Source organism: Bufo gargarizans, chromosome 3 (assembly GCF_014858855.1).
Source record: "Bufo gargarizans isolate SCDJY-AF-19 chromosome 3, ASM1485885v1, whole genome shotgun sequence".
NCBI classification, from domain to species: Eukaryota; Metazoa; Chordata; class Amphibia; order Anura; family Bufonidae; genus Bufo; species Bufo gargarizans.
Window position 1 is genome coordinate 206420749 of NC_058082.1, and position 18879 is coordinate 206439627.

Below are 18879 nucleotides of genomic sequence, written 5' to 3' on the forward strand. Positions count from 1 at the left end.
CCACCACTGCAACAGTCCATTGGCATATATTTAGGCCCAGCACCCAGGCAGAGGAGGGAGGTCCCGTAACAGAGAATCTGTCTTCATGTCAGCAGAGAATTAGTCTGCATGTCATAGCAGAGAATGAGGATTCACGTCAGCCACCACTGCAACAGTCCATTGGCATATATTTAGGCCCAGCACACACACAGGCAGAGGAGAGAGGTCCCGTAACAGAGAATCTGGCTTCATGTCAGCAGAGAATCAGTCTGCATGTCATAGCAGAGAATGAGGCTTCACGTCAGCCACCACTGCAACAGTCCATTGGCATATATTTAGGCCCAGCACACACACAGGCAGAGGAGAGAGGTCCCGTAACAGAGGATCTGGCTTCATGTCAGCAGAGAATCAGTCTGCATGTCATAGCAGAGAATGAGGCTTCACGTCAGCCACCACTGCAACAGTCCATTGGCATATATTTAGGCCCAGCACCCAGGCAGAGGAGGGAGGTCCCGTAACAGAGAATCTGTCTTCATGTCAGCAGAGAATTAGTCTGCATGTCATAGCAGAGAATGAGGCTTCACGTCAGCCACCACTGCAACAGTCCATTGGCATATATTTAGGCCCAGCACACACACAGGCAGAGGAGAGAGGTCCCGTAACAGAGAATCTGGCTTCATGTCAGCAGAGAATCAGTCTGCATGTCATAGCAGAGAATGAGGCTTCACGTCAGCCACCACTGCAACAGTCCATTGGCATATATTTAGGCCCAGCACACACACAGGCAGAGGAGAGAGGTCCCGTAACAGAGGATCTGGCTTCATGTCAGCAGAGAATCAGTCTGCATGTCATAGCAGAGAATCAGGCTTCACGTCAGCCACCACTGCAACAGTCCATTGTCATAAATTTAGGCCCAGCACCCAGGCAGAGGAGAGAGGTCCCGTAACAGAGAATCTGGCTTCATGTCAGCAGAGAATCAGTCTTCATATCATAGCAGAGAATCAGGCTTCACGTCACCCACCACTGTAAGAGTCAATTTTCATAAATTTAGGCCCAGAACCCAGGCAGAGGAGAAAGGTCCCGTAACAGACAATCTGGCTTCATGTCAGCAGAGAATCAGTCTTCATATCATAGCAGAGAATCAGGCTTCACGTCACCCACCACTGTAAGAGTCAATTTTCATAAATTTAGGCCCAGAACCCAGGCAGAGGAGAAAGGTCCCGTAACAGACAATCTGGCTTCATGTCAGCAGAGAATCAGTCTTCATATCATAGCAGAGAATCAGGCTTCACGTCACCCACCACTGTAAGAGTCAATTTTCATAAATTTAGGCCCAGAACCCAGGCAGAGGAGAAAGGTCCCGTAACAGACAATCTGGCTTCATGTCAGCAGAGAATCAGTCTTCATATCATAGCAGAGAATCAGGCTTCACGTCACCCACCACTGCAACAGTCCATTGGCATATATTTAGGCCTAGCACACAGGCAGAGCAGAGAGGTCCCGTAACAGACAATCTGGCTTCATGACAGCAGAGAATCAGTCTGCATGTCATAGCAGAGAATCAGGCTTCACGTCAGCCACCACTGCAACAGTCCATTGTCATAAATTTAGGCCCAGCACCCAGGCAGAGGAGAGAGGTCCCGTAACAGAGGATCTGGCTTCATGTCAGCAGAGAATCAGTCTGCATGTCATAGCAGAGAATGAGGCTTCACGTCAGCCACCACTGCAACAGTCCATTGTCATAAATTTAGGCCCAGCACCCAGGCAGAGGAGAGAGGTCCCGTAAAAGAGGATCTGGCTTCATGTCAGCAGAGAATCAGTCTGCATGTCATAGCAGAGAATGAGGCTTCACGTCACCCACCACTGCAACAGTCCATTGGCATATATTTAGGCCTAGCACACAGGCAGAGCAGAGAGGTCCCGTAACAGACAATCTGGCTTCATGACAGCAGAGAATCAGTCTGCATGTCATAGCAGAGAATCAGGCTTCACGTCAGCCACCACTGCAACAGTCCATTGGCATATATTTAGGCCTAGCACACAGGCAGAGCAGAGAGGTCCCGTAACAGACAATCTGGCTTCATGTCAGCAGAGAATCAGTCTGCATGTCATAGCAGAGAATGAGGCTTCACGTCAGCCACCACTGCAACAGTCCATTGTCATAAATTTAGGCCCAGCACCCAGGCAGAGGAGAGAGGTCCCGTAACAGACAATCTGGCTTCATGTCAGCAGAGAATTAGTCTGCATGTCATAGCAGAGAATCAGGCTTCATGTCAGCCACCACTGCAACAGTCCATTGGCATATATTTAGGCCTAGCACACAGGCAGAGGAGAGGTTCATTCAACTTTGGGTAGCATCGCAATATAATGGTAAAATGAAAATAAAAATAGGATTGAATGAGGAAGTGCCCTGGAGTCCAATAATATATGGTTATGGGGAGGTAGTTAATGTCTAATCTGGACAAGGGACGGACAGGTCCTGTGGGATCCATGCCTGGTTCATTTTTATGAACGTCAGCTTGTCCACATTGGCTGTAGACAGGCGGCTGCGTTTGTCTGTAATGACGCCCCCTGCCGTGCTGAATACACGTTCAGACAAAACGCTGGCTGCCGGGCAGGCCAGCACCTCCAAGGCATAAAAGGCTAGCTCTGGCCACGTGGACAATTTAGAGACCCAGAAGTTGAATGGGGCCGAACCATCAGTCAGTACGTGGAGGGGTGTGCACACGTACTGTTCCACCATGTTAGTGAAATGTTGCCTCCTGCTAACACGTTGCGTATCAGGTGGTGGTGCAGTTAGCTGTGGCGTGTTGACAAAAGTTTTCCACATCTCTGCCATGCTAACCCTGCCCTCAGAGGAGCTGGCCGTGACACAGCTGCCTTGGCGACCTCTTGCTCCTCCTCTGCCTTGGCCTTGGGCTTCCACTTGTTCCCCTGTGACATTTGGGAATGCTCTCAGTAGCGCGTCTACCAACGTGCGCTTGTACTCGCGCATCTTCCTATCACGCTCCAGTGCAGGAAGTAAGGTGGGCACATTGTCTTTGTAGCGTGGATCCAGCAGGGTGGCAACCCAGTAGTCCGCACAGGTTAAAATGTGGGCAACTCTGCTGTCGTTGCGCAGGCACTGCAGCATGTAGTCGCTCATGTGTGCCAGGCTGCCCAGGGATAAGGACAAGCTGTCCTCTGTGGGAGGCGTATCGTCATCGTCCTGCCTTTCCCCCCAGCCACGCACCAGTGATGGACCCGAGCTGCGTTGGGTGCCACCCCGCTGTGACCATGCTTCATCCTCATCCTCCTCCACCTCCTCCTCATCCTCGTCCTCCTCGTCCTCCAGTAGTGGGCCCTGGCTGGCCACATTTGTACCTGGCCTCTGCTGTTGCCAAAAACCTCCCTCTGAGTCACTTCGAAGAGACTGGCCTGAAAGTGCTAAAAATGACCCCTCTTCCTCCTCCTCCTCCTCCTCCTCCTGGGCCACCTCCTCTTCCATCATCGCCCTAAGTGTTTTCTCAAGGAGACATAGAAGTGGTATTGTAACGCTGATAACGGTGTCATCGCCACTGGCCATGTTGGTGGAGTACTCGAAACAGCGCAACAGGGCACACAGGTCTCGCATGGAGGCCCAGTCATTGGTGGTGAAGTGGTGCTGTTCTGTAGTGCGACTGACCCGTGCGTGCTGCAGCTGAAACTCCACTATGGCCTGCTGCTGCTCGCACAGTCTGTCCAGCATGTGCAAGGTGGAGTTCCACCTGGTGGGCACGTCGCATATGAGGCGGTGAGCGGGAAGGCCGAAGTTACGCTGTAGCGCAGACAGGCGAGCAGCAGCAGGATGTGAACGCCGGAAGCGCGAACAGACGGCCCGCACTTTATGCAGCAGCTCTGACATGTCGGGGTAGTTGTGAATGAACTTCTGCACCACCAAATTCAGCACATGCGCCAAGCAAGGGATGTGCGTCAAATTGGCTAGTCCCAGAGCTGCAACGAGATTTCGCCCATTATCACACACCACCAGGCCGGGCTTGAGGCTCACCGGCAGCAACCACTCGTCGGTCTGTTGTTCTATACCCCGCCACAACTCCTGTGCGGTGTGGGGCCTGTCCCCCAAACATATGAGTTTCAGAATGGCCTGCTGACGTTTACCCCGGGCTGTGCTGAAGTTGGTGGTGAAGGTGTGTGGCTGACTGGATGAGCAGGTGGAAGAAGAGGAGGAGGAAGCCGAGAAGGAGGAGGTGGCAACAGGAGGCAAAGAATGTTGCCCTGCGATCCTTGGCGGCGGAAGGACGTGCGCCAAACAGCTCTCCGCCTGGGGCCCAGCTGCCACTACATTTACCCAGTGTGCAGTTAGGGAGATATAGCGTCCCTGGCCGTGCTTACTGGTCCACGTATCTGTGGTTAGGTGGACCTTGCCACAGATGGCGTTGCGCAGTGCACACTTGATTTTATCGGATACTTGGTTGTGCAGGGAAGGCACGGCTCTCTTGGAGAAGTAGTGCCGGCTGGGAACAACATACTGTGGGACAGCAAGCGACATGAGCTGTTTGAAGCTGTCTGTGTCCACCAGCCTGAATGACAGCATTTCATAGGCCAGTAGTTTAGAAATGCTGGCATTCAGGGCCAGGGATCGAGGGTGGCTAGGTGGGAATTTACGCTTTCTCTCAAATGTTTGTGAGATGGAGAGCTGAACGCTGGCGTGTGACATGGTTGAGACGCTTGGTGACGGAGGTGGTGGTGGTGGTGTTGGTGGTACATCCCCTGTTTGCTGGGCGGCAGGTGCCAACGTTCCTCCAGAGGCGGAGGAAGAGGCCGAGGCGGCAGCAGCAGAATAGGCCGAGGCGGCAGCAGCAGAAGAGGTAGCAGGGGGAGCCTGAGTGACTTCCTTGGTTTTAAGGTGTTTACTCCACTGCAGTTCATGCTTTGCATGCAGGTGCCTGGTCATGCAGGTTGTGCTCAGGTTCAGAACGTTAATGCCTCGCTTCAGGCTCTGATGGCACAGCGTGCAAACCACTCGGGTCTTGTCGTCAGCACATTGTTTGAAGAAGTGCCATGCCAGGGAACTCCTTGAAGCTGCCTTTGGGGTGCTCGGTCCCAGATGGCGGCGGTCAGTAGCAGGCGGAGTCTCTTGGCGGCGGGTGTTCTGCTTTTGCCCACTGCTCCCTCTTTTGCTACGCTGTTGGCTCGGTCTCACCACTGCCTCTTCCTCCGAACTGTGAAAGTCAGTGGCACGACCTTCATTCCATGTGGGGTCTAGGACCTCATCGTCCCCTGCATCGTCTTCCACCCAGTCTTGATCCCTGACCTCCTGTTCAGTCTGCACACTGCAGAAAGACGCAGCAGTTGGCACCTGTGTTTCGTCATCATCAGAGACATGCTGAGGTGGTATTCCCATGTCCTCATCATCAGGAAACATAAGTGGTTGTGCGTCAGTGCATTCTATGTCTTTCACCGCTGGGGAAGGGCTAGGTGGATGCCCTTGGGAAACCCTGCCAGCGGAGTCTTCAAACAGCATAAGAGACTGCTGCATAACTTGAGGCTGAGACAGTTTCCCTGGTATGCATGGGGGTGATGTGACAGACTGATGGGGTTGGTTTTCAGGCGCCATCTGTGCGCTTTCTGCAGAAGACTGGGTGGGAGATAATGTGAACGTGCTGGATCCACTGTCGGCCACCCAATTGACTAATGCCTGTACCTGCTCAGGCCTTACCATCCTTAGAACGGCATTGGGCCCCACCATATATCGCTGTAAATTCTGGCGGCTACTGGGACCTGAGGTAGTTGGTACACTAGGACGTGTGGATGTGGCAGAACGGCCACGTCCTCTCCCAGCACCAGAGGGTCCACTAACACCACCACGACCATGTCCACGTCCGCGTCCCTTACTAGATGTTTTTCTCATTGTTATGGTTCACCACAACAACAAATATATTATTTGGCCCAATGTATTGTATTCAAATTCAGCGGGATATAAATTTGAGGCCTAGTATTTAGGCGCTGGGTGACCGGTATGGATTTAGTGACAGAATTAGACTTGGAAATGCACAGAAGCGTGTGTGTGTGAAGTTATTCTGAATGACCCAATGTGCACCTTGAATATTATATACCCTTTTAGGGATAGATTTCAAATAGCTCTGATATAGCAGAAACCACTAAATTATGAAATTGCTAAATTGGGAATTGTATTTCAACCCAGAACAAGAAATGTGCTTGAACGGACACTAAATAACTCGCCCAGCTACAGCACTAGGGACAGATTTAGCTGGATATAAATTTGAGGCCTAGTATTTAGGCGCTGGGTGACCGGTATGGATTTAGTGACAGAATTAGACTTGGAAATACACAGTAGCGGGTGTGTGTGAAGTTATTCTGAATGACCCTATGTGCACCTTGAATATTATATACCCTTTTAGGGATAGATTTCAAATAGCTCTGATATAGCAGAAACCACTAAATTATGAAATTGCTAAATTGGGAATTGTATTTCAACCCAGAACAAGAAATGTGCTTGAACGGACACTAAATAACTCGCCCAGCTACAGCACTAAGGACAGATTTAGCGGGATATAAATTTGAGGCCTAGTATTTAGGCGCTGGGTGACAGGTATGGGTTTAGTGCCAGAATTAGACTTGGAAATACACAGTAGCGGGTGTGTGTGAAGTTATTCTGAATGACCCAATGTGCACCTTGAATATTATATACCCTTTTAGGGATAGATTTCAAATAGCTCTGATATAGCAGAAACCACTAAATTATGAAATTGCTAAATTGGGAATTGTATTTCAACCCAGAACAAGAAATGTGCTTGAACGGACACTAAATAACTCGCCCAGCTACAGCACTAAGGACAGATTTAGCGGGATATAAATTTGAGGCCTAGTATTTAGGCGCTGGGTGACAGGTATGGGTTTAGTGCCAGAATTAGACTTGGAAATACACAGTAGCGGGTGTGTGTGAAGTTATTCTGAATGACCCAATGTGCACCTTGAATATTATATACCCTTTTAGGGATAGATTTCAAATAGCTCTGATATAGCAGAAACCACTAAATTATGAAATTGCTAAATTGGGAATTGTATTTCAACCCAGAACAAAAAATGTGCTTTGACGGACACTAAATATCTTGCCCAGCAACAACAGTACAGCGGTAACGAGAGATTTAGCAGGATATAAATTTGAGGCCTAGTATTTAGGCGCTGGGTGACAGGTATGGGTTTAGTGACAGAATTAGACTTGAAAATACACAGTAGCGGGTGTGTGTGAAGTTATTCTGAATGACCCAATGTGCACCTTGAATATTATATACCCTTTTAGGGATAGATTTCAAATAGCTCTGATATAGCAGAAACCACTAAATTATGAAATTGCTAAATTGGGAATTGTACTTCAACCCAGAACAAAAAATGTGCTTTGACGGACACTAAATATCTTTCCAAGCAACAACAGTACAGCGGTAACGAGAGATTTAGCAGGATATAAATTTGAGGCCTAGTATTTAGGCGCTGGGTGACAGGTATGGGTTTAGTGACAGAATTAGACTTGGAAATACACAGTAGCGGGTGTGTGTGAAGTTATTCTGAATGACCCAATGTGCACCTTGAATATTATATACCCTTTTAGGGATAGATTTCAAATAGCTCTGATATAGCAGAAACCACTAAATTATGAAATTGCTAAATTGGGAATTGTACTTCAACCCAGAACAAAAAATGTGCTTTGACGGACACTAAATAACTTTCCCAGCTACAACAGGACAGCGGTAACGAGAGATTTAGCGGGATATAAATTTGAGGCCTAGTATTTAGGCGCTGGGTGACAGGTATGGGTTTAGTGACAGAATTAGACTTGGAAATACACAGTAGCGGGTGTGTGTGAAGTTATTCTGAATGACCCTATGTGCACCTTCAATATGATCTACCCTTTTAGGGATAGATTTCAAATAGCTCTGATATAGCAGAAACCACTAAATTATGAAATTGCTAAATTGGGAATTGTATTTCAACCCAGAAGAAAAAATGTGCTTTGACGGACACTAAATAACTTTCCCAGCTACAACAGGACAGCGGTAACGAGAGATTTAGCAGGATATAAATTTGAGGCCTAGTATTTAGGCGCTGGGTGACAGGTATGGGTTTAGTGACAGAATTAGACTTGAAAATACACAGTAGCGGGTGTGTGTGAAGTTATTCTGAATGACCCAATGTGCACCTTGAATATTATATACCCTTTTAGGGATAGATTTCAAATAGCTCTGATATAGCAGAAACCACTAAATTATGAAATTGCTAAATTGGGAATTGTACTTCAACCCAGAACAAAAAATGTGCTTTGACGGACACTAAATAACTTTCCCAGCTACAACAGGACAGCGGTAACGAGAGATTTAGCGGGATATAAATTTGAGGCCTAGTATTTAGGCGCTGGGTGACAGGTATGGGTTTAGTGACAGAATTAGACTTGGAAATACACAGTAGCGGGTGTGTGTGAAGTTATTCTGAATGACCCTATGTGCACCTTCAATATGATCTACCCTTTTAGGGATAGATTTCAAATAGCTCTGATATAGCAGAAACCACTAAATTATGAAATTGCTAAATTGGGAATTGTATTTCAACCCAGAACAAAAAATGTGCTTTGACGGACACTAAATAACTTTCCCAGCTACAACAGGACAGCGGTAACGAGAGATTTAGCAGGATATAAATTTGAGGCCTAGTATTTAGGCGCTGGGTGACAGGTATGGGTTTAGTGACAGAATTAGACTTGAAAATACACAGTAGCGGGTGTGTGTGAAGTTATTCTGAATGACCCAATGTGCACCTTGAATATTATATACCCTTTTAGGGATAGATTTCAAATAGCTCTGATATAGCAGAAACCACTAAATTATGAAATTGCTAAATTGGGAATTGTACTTCAACCCAGAACAAAAAATGTGCTTTGACGGACACTAAATAACTTTCCCAGCTACAACAGGACAGCGGTAACGAGAGATTTAGCAGGATATAAATTTGAGGCCTAGTATTTAGGCGCTGGGTGACAGGTATGGGTTTAGTGACAGAATTAGACTTGAAAATACACAGTAGCGGGTGTGTGTGAAGTTATTCTGAATGACCCAATGTGCACCTTGAATATTATATACCCTTTTAGGGATAGATTTCAAATAGCTCTGATATAGCAGAAACCACTAAATTATGAAATTGCTAAATTGGGAATTGTACTTCAACCCAGAACAAAAAATGTGCTTTGACGGACACTAAATAACTTTCCCAGCTACAACAGGACAGCGGTAACGAGAGATTTAGCGGGATATAAATTTGAGGCCTAGTATTTAGGCGCTGGGTGACCGGTATGGATTTAGTGACAGAATTAGACTGGGATATGGCCAAAAAATAACCACACTATTGCTGGTTAAATGCACTTGGTGACGGGCGCAGCTTGCCCCTGATGTAGTATATGGCCAAAAAATGAACAGACTATTGCTGGTTAAATGCACTTGGTGTCACAGCTTGACCAACCACACTACTGAGGGTTAAATGCACTTGGTGACGGGCGCAGCTTGCCCCTGATGTAGTATATGGCCAAAAAATAAACAGACTATTGCTGGTTAAATGCACTTGGTGTGACAGCTTCACCCTGATGTAGGCTTTAGCCAGAAAACAACCACACCATTGAGGGTTAAATGCACTTGGTGACAGGCGCAGCTTGCCCCTGATTTTGTATATGGCCAAAAAATGAACAGACTATTGCTGGTTAAATGCACTTGGTGTGACAGCTTCACCCTGATGTAGGCTTTAGCCAAAAAACAACCACACCATTGAGGGTTAAATGCACTTGGTGACAGGCGCAGCTTGCCCCTGATTTTGTATATGGCCAAAAAATGAACAGACTATTGCTGGTTAAATGCACTTGGTGTGACAGCTTCACCCTGATGTAGGCTTTAGCCAAAAAACAACCACACCATTGAGGGTTAAATGCACTTGGTGACAGGCGCAGCTTGCCCCTGATTTTGTATATGGCCAAAAAATGAACAGACTATTGCTGGTTAAATGCACTTGGTGTGACAGCTTCACCCTGATGTAGGCTTTAGCCAAAAAACAACCACACCATTGAGGGTTAAATGCACTTGGTGACAGGCGCAGCTTGCCCCTGATTTTGTATATGGCCAAAAAATGAACAGACTATTGCTGGTTAAATGCACTTGGTGTGACAGCTTCACCCTGATGTAGGCTTTAGCCAAAAAACAACCACACCATTGAGGGTTAAATGCACTTGGTCGCAGCTTGTGCTGGCGCACCACAAGACACAAAATGGCCGCCGATCACCCCAGAAAAATGTGACTGACAAACGGTCTGGGCAGCCTAAAAACAGTGAGCAATTGAGGATCAGCAGCTCAATGATCCACAGCTGCAGATCGATCAGTTAATCAAGTCCTTTGGAGGAGTTAATCTGCCTAATCTCGCCCTACTGTCGCAGCCGCAACCTCTCCCTACGCTAATCAGAGCAGAGTGACGGGCGGCGCTATGTGACTCCAGCTTAAATAGAGGCTGGGTCACATGGTGCTCTGGCCAATCACAGCCATGCCAATAGTAGGCATGGCTGTGATGGCCTCTTGGGGCAAGTAGTATGACGCTTGTTGATTGGCTGCTTTGCAGCCTTTCAAAAAGCGCCAAGAAAGCGTCACAAAAGCGCGAAGAAAGCGACGAACACCGAACCCGAACCCGGACTTTTACGAAAATGTCCGGGTTCGGGTCCGTGTCACGGACACCCCAAAATTCGGTACGAACCCGAACTATACAGTTCGAGTTCGCTCATCCCTAGCGCTGATGACAAAATATAGCCTTGGGCATAAAAAACGGCATGGCGTTGCCACTTTCACTGGTATTAATGTTGTATGTTGCTTGAGATTTCTTTGTGCTTCTTCTAGTTTCTAATTGCCAGTTATATGCCCACTCCTTTTTCAATGTGGGTGAAAGATTTGCCAGGAAGAAAGTTTTCTAGAAATGTACATTCTGTTTGATAATTGAAATTAGCTACTGAAGATAACAAGCTCTCAATTCAGGCTATAGGATCTGACTAGTGTTGAGCGAATCGAGCTTCGGATCAGAAATCTGAAGTTGATTCGTTCAGACACTGTCTCCATACAGCATTAAAATGTATTGGCTCCGTGGAAGTCGCACGAGACTTCAGTGAATTAATTCAGTATTCATTTCTGCATGTGACCATTACACTGATATATTGTACTATATAGCATAGCGCAAGTAAATTAAGTAGAGGGACCTATAATATATCACTTCTAATAGTTCTATACATATATGTCTTTTGCTATGTCACCTTACATGAATGAACCTGTCAACAGATTTGTACCTATGAAACTGGTTGACCTATAACATGTGCGGGGGAGCTGAAGGCATCTGTGTTGGTCCCATGTTCATATGTGATCACATTGCTGAGAAAATGAATTTCTATAAGCAAATGAGCCTCTAGGACAGTGATGGCGAACCTATGGCACGGGTGCCATAGAGCCCTCTCAGAGCCCTCTCTGTGGGCACCCGCACTGTGAAAAAAGTCTATGGTGTACCAATATGCCTTAGACATTTCCTGCCATTCATCAGGGCTCACTATGAACAGCACAGGCAGGGCACTGAAGGTAGGCAGGCTTTAATAGCTAAATCATAAAGTACATGGAATATATACTATATTGAACTATAGTATTCAGGTTAAATTGCCGTGTTGGCACTTTACGATAAATAAGTGGGTTTTGGGTTGCAGTTTGGGCACTCGGCCTCTAAAAGGTTGGACATCACTGCTCTAGGAGGCGTGATGAAATTTTCACTGCCTGGTCCTGTCAATGAAAGGGCAGAGGGCGTTGCAGAGAGAGCAGAGCCTCTAGGTGTACTAGGTGTAAGGGCAAAGCCCCAATTGCTCGTATACATGAAAACATTATTTTTGGCAGCAATGCGGGCACATATGAACATGGGACCTAGGTCAGCCTGTCTCTTCGGTACAAATTTGCTGCTGACAGATGCGCTATGAAAATGCATACTGGATATTTTAATATGCACAGTGTTTGGTAAAAATGCGCTTACGTGGAGTGCTCAGAGTGTACATACTAGGGCAGGTTTGCTAATGAAAAGACTGGCAAGCAGGTGCTGCATCACATTTACTAACCGTTTTACACTGTTTTATTTGATGCCTCATCCGATGGGGGACGTGGCTTCACATGGGTGTGGCTTTGCAGGAAAAGAGGTGTGGCCTAAATGCTGCTCCATACACCAAAAATATATGCATTACTTGCTCGGGATGGTTGTTAGCTGCGGTCCACATGCGGTGGGAGTGCTCCCCCAATGATAAACTCGCTACAGTGTTTGGGGCTTGAGCGGCTCCCCCATACTTGCCACTGTATTTCTGTGGTCCACATGCGGTGGGACTGCTCGCCCAATGAAAGACACGCTACAGTGTTTGTGGTTGAGACAGTCCCCCATATTGGCCACTATATATTTTTGTGATGTTGTTTTAGATGGATTGAATGGGCCTTTATCTGGCATTTGAACATTCTGTTGCACCTGGAAACCTCCATCACATGGTCTGATATGGGTGTGGCTCACAGTCTGGCTTTGTTCACATTGCACTAGTTGTCCTGCTGTGCGGTTGTGTGGAAGCCTGGCTGTGAGCTGGATTTCATCACCTTCAGACCGTGTTCACACCATAGTTAGTGCAGTGGTAGGACCCCTTGCCATGCTGAGAACCGTGACGTGGTGCATGATGGGCGCCGATATCTTCCTGACAGGAATATATTGGCAAAAGTCTCAGCTTTTAATATCTGCTTGTATGACCAGCTAGTATAGTCAGAGGTATATCTGTTTGGTGCTTTTTTTCAGTGATTTATATGATTGTATTTTCATCCGCACAATGCTTCTGCCTGTGTAGGATGCTTTAGTGGTGCATGTGGACCGCGCTGGCGTCCTCCTTTGTATGCATTACTTGCTCGGGATGGTTGTTAGCTGCGGTCCACATGCGGTGGGAGTGCTCCCCCAATGATAAACACGCTACAGTGTTTGGGGCTTGAGCGACTCCCCCATACTTGCCACGGTAATTTAGTGGTTCACATGCGGTGGGACTGCTCGCCCAATGAAAGACACGCTACAGTGTTTGTGGTTGAGACAGTCCCCCATATTGGCCACTATATATTTTTGTGATGTTGTTTTAGATGGATTGAATGGGCCTTTATCTGGCATTTGAACATTCTGTTGCACCTGGAAACCTCCATCACATGGTCTGATATGGGTGTGGCTCACAGTCTGGCTTTGTTCACATTGCACTAGTTGTCCTGCTGTGCGGTTGTGTGGAAGCCTGGCTGTGAGCTGGATTTCATCACCTTCAGACCGTGTTCACACCATAGTTAGTGCAGTGGTAGGACCCCTTGCCATGCTGAGAACCGTGACGTGGTGCATGATGGGCGCCGATATCTTCCTGACAGGAATATATTGGCAAAAGTCTCAGCTTTTAATATCTGCTTGTATGACCAGCTAGTATAGTCAGAGGTATATCTGTTTGGTGCTTTTTTTCAGTGATTTATACACCAAAAATGTGCCAAAATTATAATACAACTTATAGGCGATGTAAACTAGACAGTATTCTTTGGCGTATGGACACATTTTTTGGTGCCAGACAGAATTTTTGTAAATCTGCGCCATTGTATCTATGTGCAGCATATACCGTACATAGTTTCTGAAAATGGCACTATTATCTAGTGCATTTTACATCATTATTTTCAGCTGTAAATTACGGATCTAATTGCTACCCGTTGTTCTTATTTATCCCCAATGTTAGAAAAAACTAGGGTACAACCAAATCAAAATCTCATTGGTGATCACCCAATCAGTAATCAATAAACACCTCCATGCACATTGATATATCTAGTCTAGGTTTCCCTAGCATTAAATTATTCAGGGAAATTCTACTCTGAGCTGCAGATTCTTTTCTCGGGTAGTGAGAGGATCAGCTTGTTTGTCTGCTTGTTTCTAACCTTGTACAAACTTGAGTGTTACATAAAGAGGATCTCTCACAGTCACCAGATATTGTGGTTCTAATGCAGGGGTGCAGAATCTGTGGCCTATTCTGTGCAGGTCTCAACCATCTGTTCACAGACATGCTTGTCCATGTCTGCTCACCAGTGGCGTCTCTAGCTTTCAAATTTTGTCGGGGCACACTGGGGGCCAGGACAAAAGTAGGGGGGGGGGGGCAGCTATAACAACGATACATTTACACAAGTATGCTTAGAAATGCTGTGATACTTTACCCAATACCTAAAACTGCAACAGGGAAGAAAAGTCCTGCTGTCGGTGTTTTTAAAAAAAAATCACTCAGATTTCAACATGTCCTAGTTGCCTGTGGATGACACTTTTAAAGGGAGGGGGATCTGTGGATGACACTGCTATGAGGGGATCTGTGGATGACACATACCGTATATAGCATCTTATGCTATATGTGTCATCTACAGATCCACCCCATGACAGTCATCCCCATTTCCCCTTCCATAACAGTGTCATCCACAGATCCCCCTCCCTATAACAGTGTCGTCCACAGATCCCCCTCCCTATAACAGTGTCTTCCACAGATCTCCCTCCCCGCCACTCACAGGAGTGTACATTTGACATTTCTAAACTGTAATCCATATCCTGCAGTAACTTTAAATCAGGATTAAGCGACCGCTCATCTCTACTAGTACCTTAACCATACACCACTCGGCTAGCTTCGGTAACAGGGCCAGGCTACAGCCTACAGGCACTGCCTGTTAGTTGTTACAGAGCGAGTGCAGATTTCTGCAGGTCAGAGCATACGGATTACAATTTAGAAGAAATGTACACTCCTGTGAGCGGTCCGGACCAGTGGCGGATCCAGAGCCTGGTCTCGGGAGGGGCACTTCCAGATTATTTTCTTTCCGCCGCCACAGACAAGAGTGCTTATAGAACAGACTACACAGTGTAGAGGTATACTGTATATTGTGTGGCACAGTGTAGAGCTATACTGTACATTGTGTGGCACAGTGTAGAGGTATACTGTACATTGTGTGGCACAGTGTAGCGGTATACTGTACATTGTGTGGCACAGTGTAGAGGTATACTGTATATTGTGCGGCACAGTGTAGGCTATATGTGTATAACATAAACATATTTCACATGAAAACTTACAATTACTTGTGTTGGCCCTTGGGGATCTCGGACACCACTTCCACACTTTGGCCGGGGGGCTCGGCGGAGCTGATGTTGTGTTTTATCCTAATGAGAAAGATTTCATAATAAGGATTTGGAGAAAGGGCAGAGGGATACCAGAGCAGGGAGAGGCCGGTGCTGCTACCAGGGGCTCATACCATGGGGGAGTAATAAAGCCCCCCCAGTAGAAATAATTCTCCTTATAATGTGACAATGCAAAAAATACCCCCTTGTAATGCCCCCAGTTGAGCTAATGTCCCCCATAATGTGCCAGTATAAAATACCCCTATATAGCGCCCCCAGTAAATGCCCCCATAGTGCTCCTCTCCCCCTTCCTCCTAGTGCCCCCCATAATGTACCAGTATAAAATGCCCCATATATCGTGCCCCAGTAGATGCCCTCAGTGTCCCCCATAATTTTCAAGTATAAAATAACCCTTCTTAGTGCCCCCCGTAGATGACTCCATAGTACTCCTCTCCCCCCTTCCCCATAGTACCCACCATAATGTGTCCCAGTATAAAATGCTACTGTACAGAACCCCCATATAAAATACCCCTTCTTTGTGGCCTCAGTAGATGCCCCTATAGTGCCCACCAATAACTTGCCAGTAATAAGTGCCCTCAATAACGTGCCAGTAATAAGTGCCCCCAATAACGTGCCAGTAACAAGAGCCCCCCAATGTGCCAGTAATAAGAGCCCAGCCCCCATCACGAGCCAGTAATAAGAGCCCCCCATCACGAGCCAGTAATAAGAGCCCCCCATCATGTGCCAGTAATAAGCCCCCCATCATGTGCCAGTAATAAGCCCCTCATCATGTGCCAGTAATAAGTCCCCCATCATGTGCCAGTAATAAGCCCCCCCATCATGTGCCAGTAATAAGCCCCTCATCATGTGCCAGTAATAAGCCCCCCATCATGTGCCAGTAATAAGCCCCCATCATGTGCCAGTAATAAGCCCCCCCATCATGTGCCAGTAATAAGCCCCCATCATGTGCCAGTAATAAGCCCCCCATCATGTGCCAGTAATAAGCCCCCCATCATGTGCCAGTAATAAGCCCCCCATCATGTGCCAGTAATAAGCCCCCATCATGTGCCAGTAATAAGCACCCCCATCATGTGCCAGAAATAAGCCCCCCCATCATGTGCCAGTAATAAGCCCCCCCATCATGTGGCAGTAATAAGCCCCCCATCACGTGCCAGTAATAAGCCCCCATCAAGTGCCAGTAATAGGCCCCCCCATCATGTGCCAGTAATAGGTCCCCCCATCATGTGCCAGTAATAAGCCCCCCCCATCATGTGCCAGTAATAAGCCCCCCATCATGTGCCAGTAATAAGCCCCCATCATGTGCCAGTAATAAGCCCCCATCACGTGCCAGTAATAAGCCCCCGTCATGTGCCAGTAATAAGCCCCCCCATCATGTGCCAGTAATAAGCCCCCCATCATGTGCCAGTAATAAGCCCCCCATCATGTGCAAGTAATAAGCCTCCCATCATGTGCCAGTAATAAGCCCTCTTACCTCCATGTCAGCGATGCGATGCAAGCCTCTTCCGACCTGTGTCCCGCGCTTTATGGCTCAGGCGGCGCGATGACGTCATTGCGTCGGCCTCTGATAGGCTGCCAGCCTAGTGCCTGCAGCCTATCAGAGGAAGGGGAAGGGACACGCCTCTCCCTCCCCTGCACCGCCGCAGCACAGGCAGATGACTATGGAGATGAGCGCAATGGAATCGCTCATCTCCCTGTGCCCGACTGCGGCTGCTCACTTGGGGGGGCATTTTAGTTGGGGGGGCACAGCCTGATGTATGGGGGGCCATGGCCCCCTCTGGCCCCCCCTGGTGACGCTACTGCTGCTCACAGGTATATTCTATATCATAAGAGGGATGAAGGGATGGGTAAGTAATAATGGTGTGCTAAGTGGCCATCTTTGGGATCCCCATATGGGGAATTGGGATCTCCTGACTCCTCTGTGTCACTCCAGAAAGAGAAGATGAGGTGAAGTGGCCATGCATGCAGCTATTTTAATTATAGTCTTATCTTATGTGAGTAGTGAAACACTGCTGTTTCAGCAGCTCACATAAACTACAATGCAGAGAGCCATATGCAAGCATAGTCTCTTCGTTTCTGGAGTGCGAATGAGGGAGAAGGGAATAATCAGTCTCCCAAAAGGTGGAAATCCTGGAAGGGGAACCAGTATATAAGGGTGGGTTCACACTAGCGTTAGGGATTCCGTTATGGCTTTCCATTATAACATTCCATAGACTTGTATTATGATGGAATGCAAAACGGAAGCCTTTAAAAGGCATTTGGTTTGCTTTCCATCCTAATAGAAATCTATGGGAATCAAAACGTATCCGTCTGGGTCCCGTTATGCAAGACGGAAAACAAAGTCCTGTCGACAGGACTTTGTTTTCCGTCTTGCATAATGGGACCCAGATGGATCCGTTATGCTTTCCCATAGACTTCTATTAGGACGGAAAGCAAACGGAATGCCTTTTAAAGGCTTCTGTTTTGCATTCTGTCTGGGCATTCCGTTATTTTCCGTTATAACCATGTTATAATGGAAAGCCATAACGGAATCCCTAACGCTAGTGTGAACCCACCCTTAGTGTTGTAATAATAAGACTATGTTCACATATAAAATATATGTCGGGAGTATTCACTGACGTACATCTCTGTCATGTTCCATTATATAGGTATTGTAGGTATATATTGGTGCATGCAAGCCACTGACTCCTACTGCTACAAAAAGAATAGCATTTGGTATACATTATTTTACTGTGTCCATCTACAGGAAGATGTAGATCATACTCTCCTATACAGCATGTCTTATCAAACTATGCTGGATGCATGGAGGCCTACTGGCATGTTGGGGGAACAGAGTCTAAGACAACCCTTTTATCATTATACAATAGGACCACCAGTAGATAATTTGTAACAATAATGTAGCAATGCTACGGAAAATTAAATAATTCTTTCTGCCTCAATTATGATGACAAGGCCTAGTACAAATTCCAAACTGTATTCTTGGGCATAAAGGTTAGGTGATGAAATCCCATAACTCAAGACCAGATCATTAAAGGGTTTATCCCATGAATAATGTAAAAAATGAAAGTCAGATATCATATAGTACATGCCAATATTTTTGTAAAAAGCTAGAACCAGCCCTGTACCTCACATGGGTCTAGACATCTCCCTATTCATGTATCTGCTAGATTTATATCAAGCTGGCAGCTCAATGGGAGTGTCTTTTCTGCTGCATCTAAGGAGGCGTGTCCATGCTCTCCCTATCACAGCTCAGGAGGTGTGTCCATGCTCTCCCTATTACAGCTCTGGAGGTGTGTCCATGTTCTTCCTATCACAGCTCAGGAGGTGTGTCCATGCTCTCCCTATCACAGCTCAGGAGGCAGTTGAAGGATGAAACTGAGCATGTGCGGCCTTCACAGTGAGCCGGACAAAGAAATAAGAAAAAGAACAAAGAGCAAGTGATAACTCAGTAGCTATACAAAATGTTAAATTACATGCAATTATAAAAGTATTAAGATCCAAGAGCTGGTATGAAAATTGTAGAATATTTTCTGTGGACAACCCCTTTAAGTAATGATGTCCATAGACATTAGATACCTGTTTGGCCAACAGCTATTTCTCCCGACCTCCCCATACCAACACACACTCAGTTCAGTTTGGCGTGTATGTCTTCTG

The 18879-nt window shown here is 46.8% G+C and overlaps 1 protein-coding gene across 1 annotated transcript in view; it reads right to left on the reverse strand.

Annotated features, from left to right (window-relative positions):
• Positions 1-18879, reverse strand: part of AFF3 (AF4/FMR2 family member 3) — a 162117-nt gene that overhangs the window by 116015 nt on the left and 27223 nt on the right. The gene's annotated exons all lie outside the window — the stretch shown is intronic.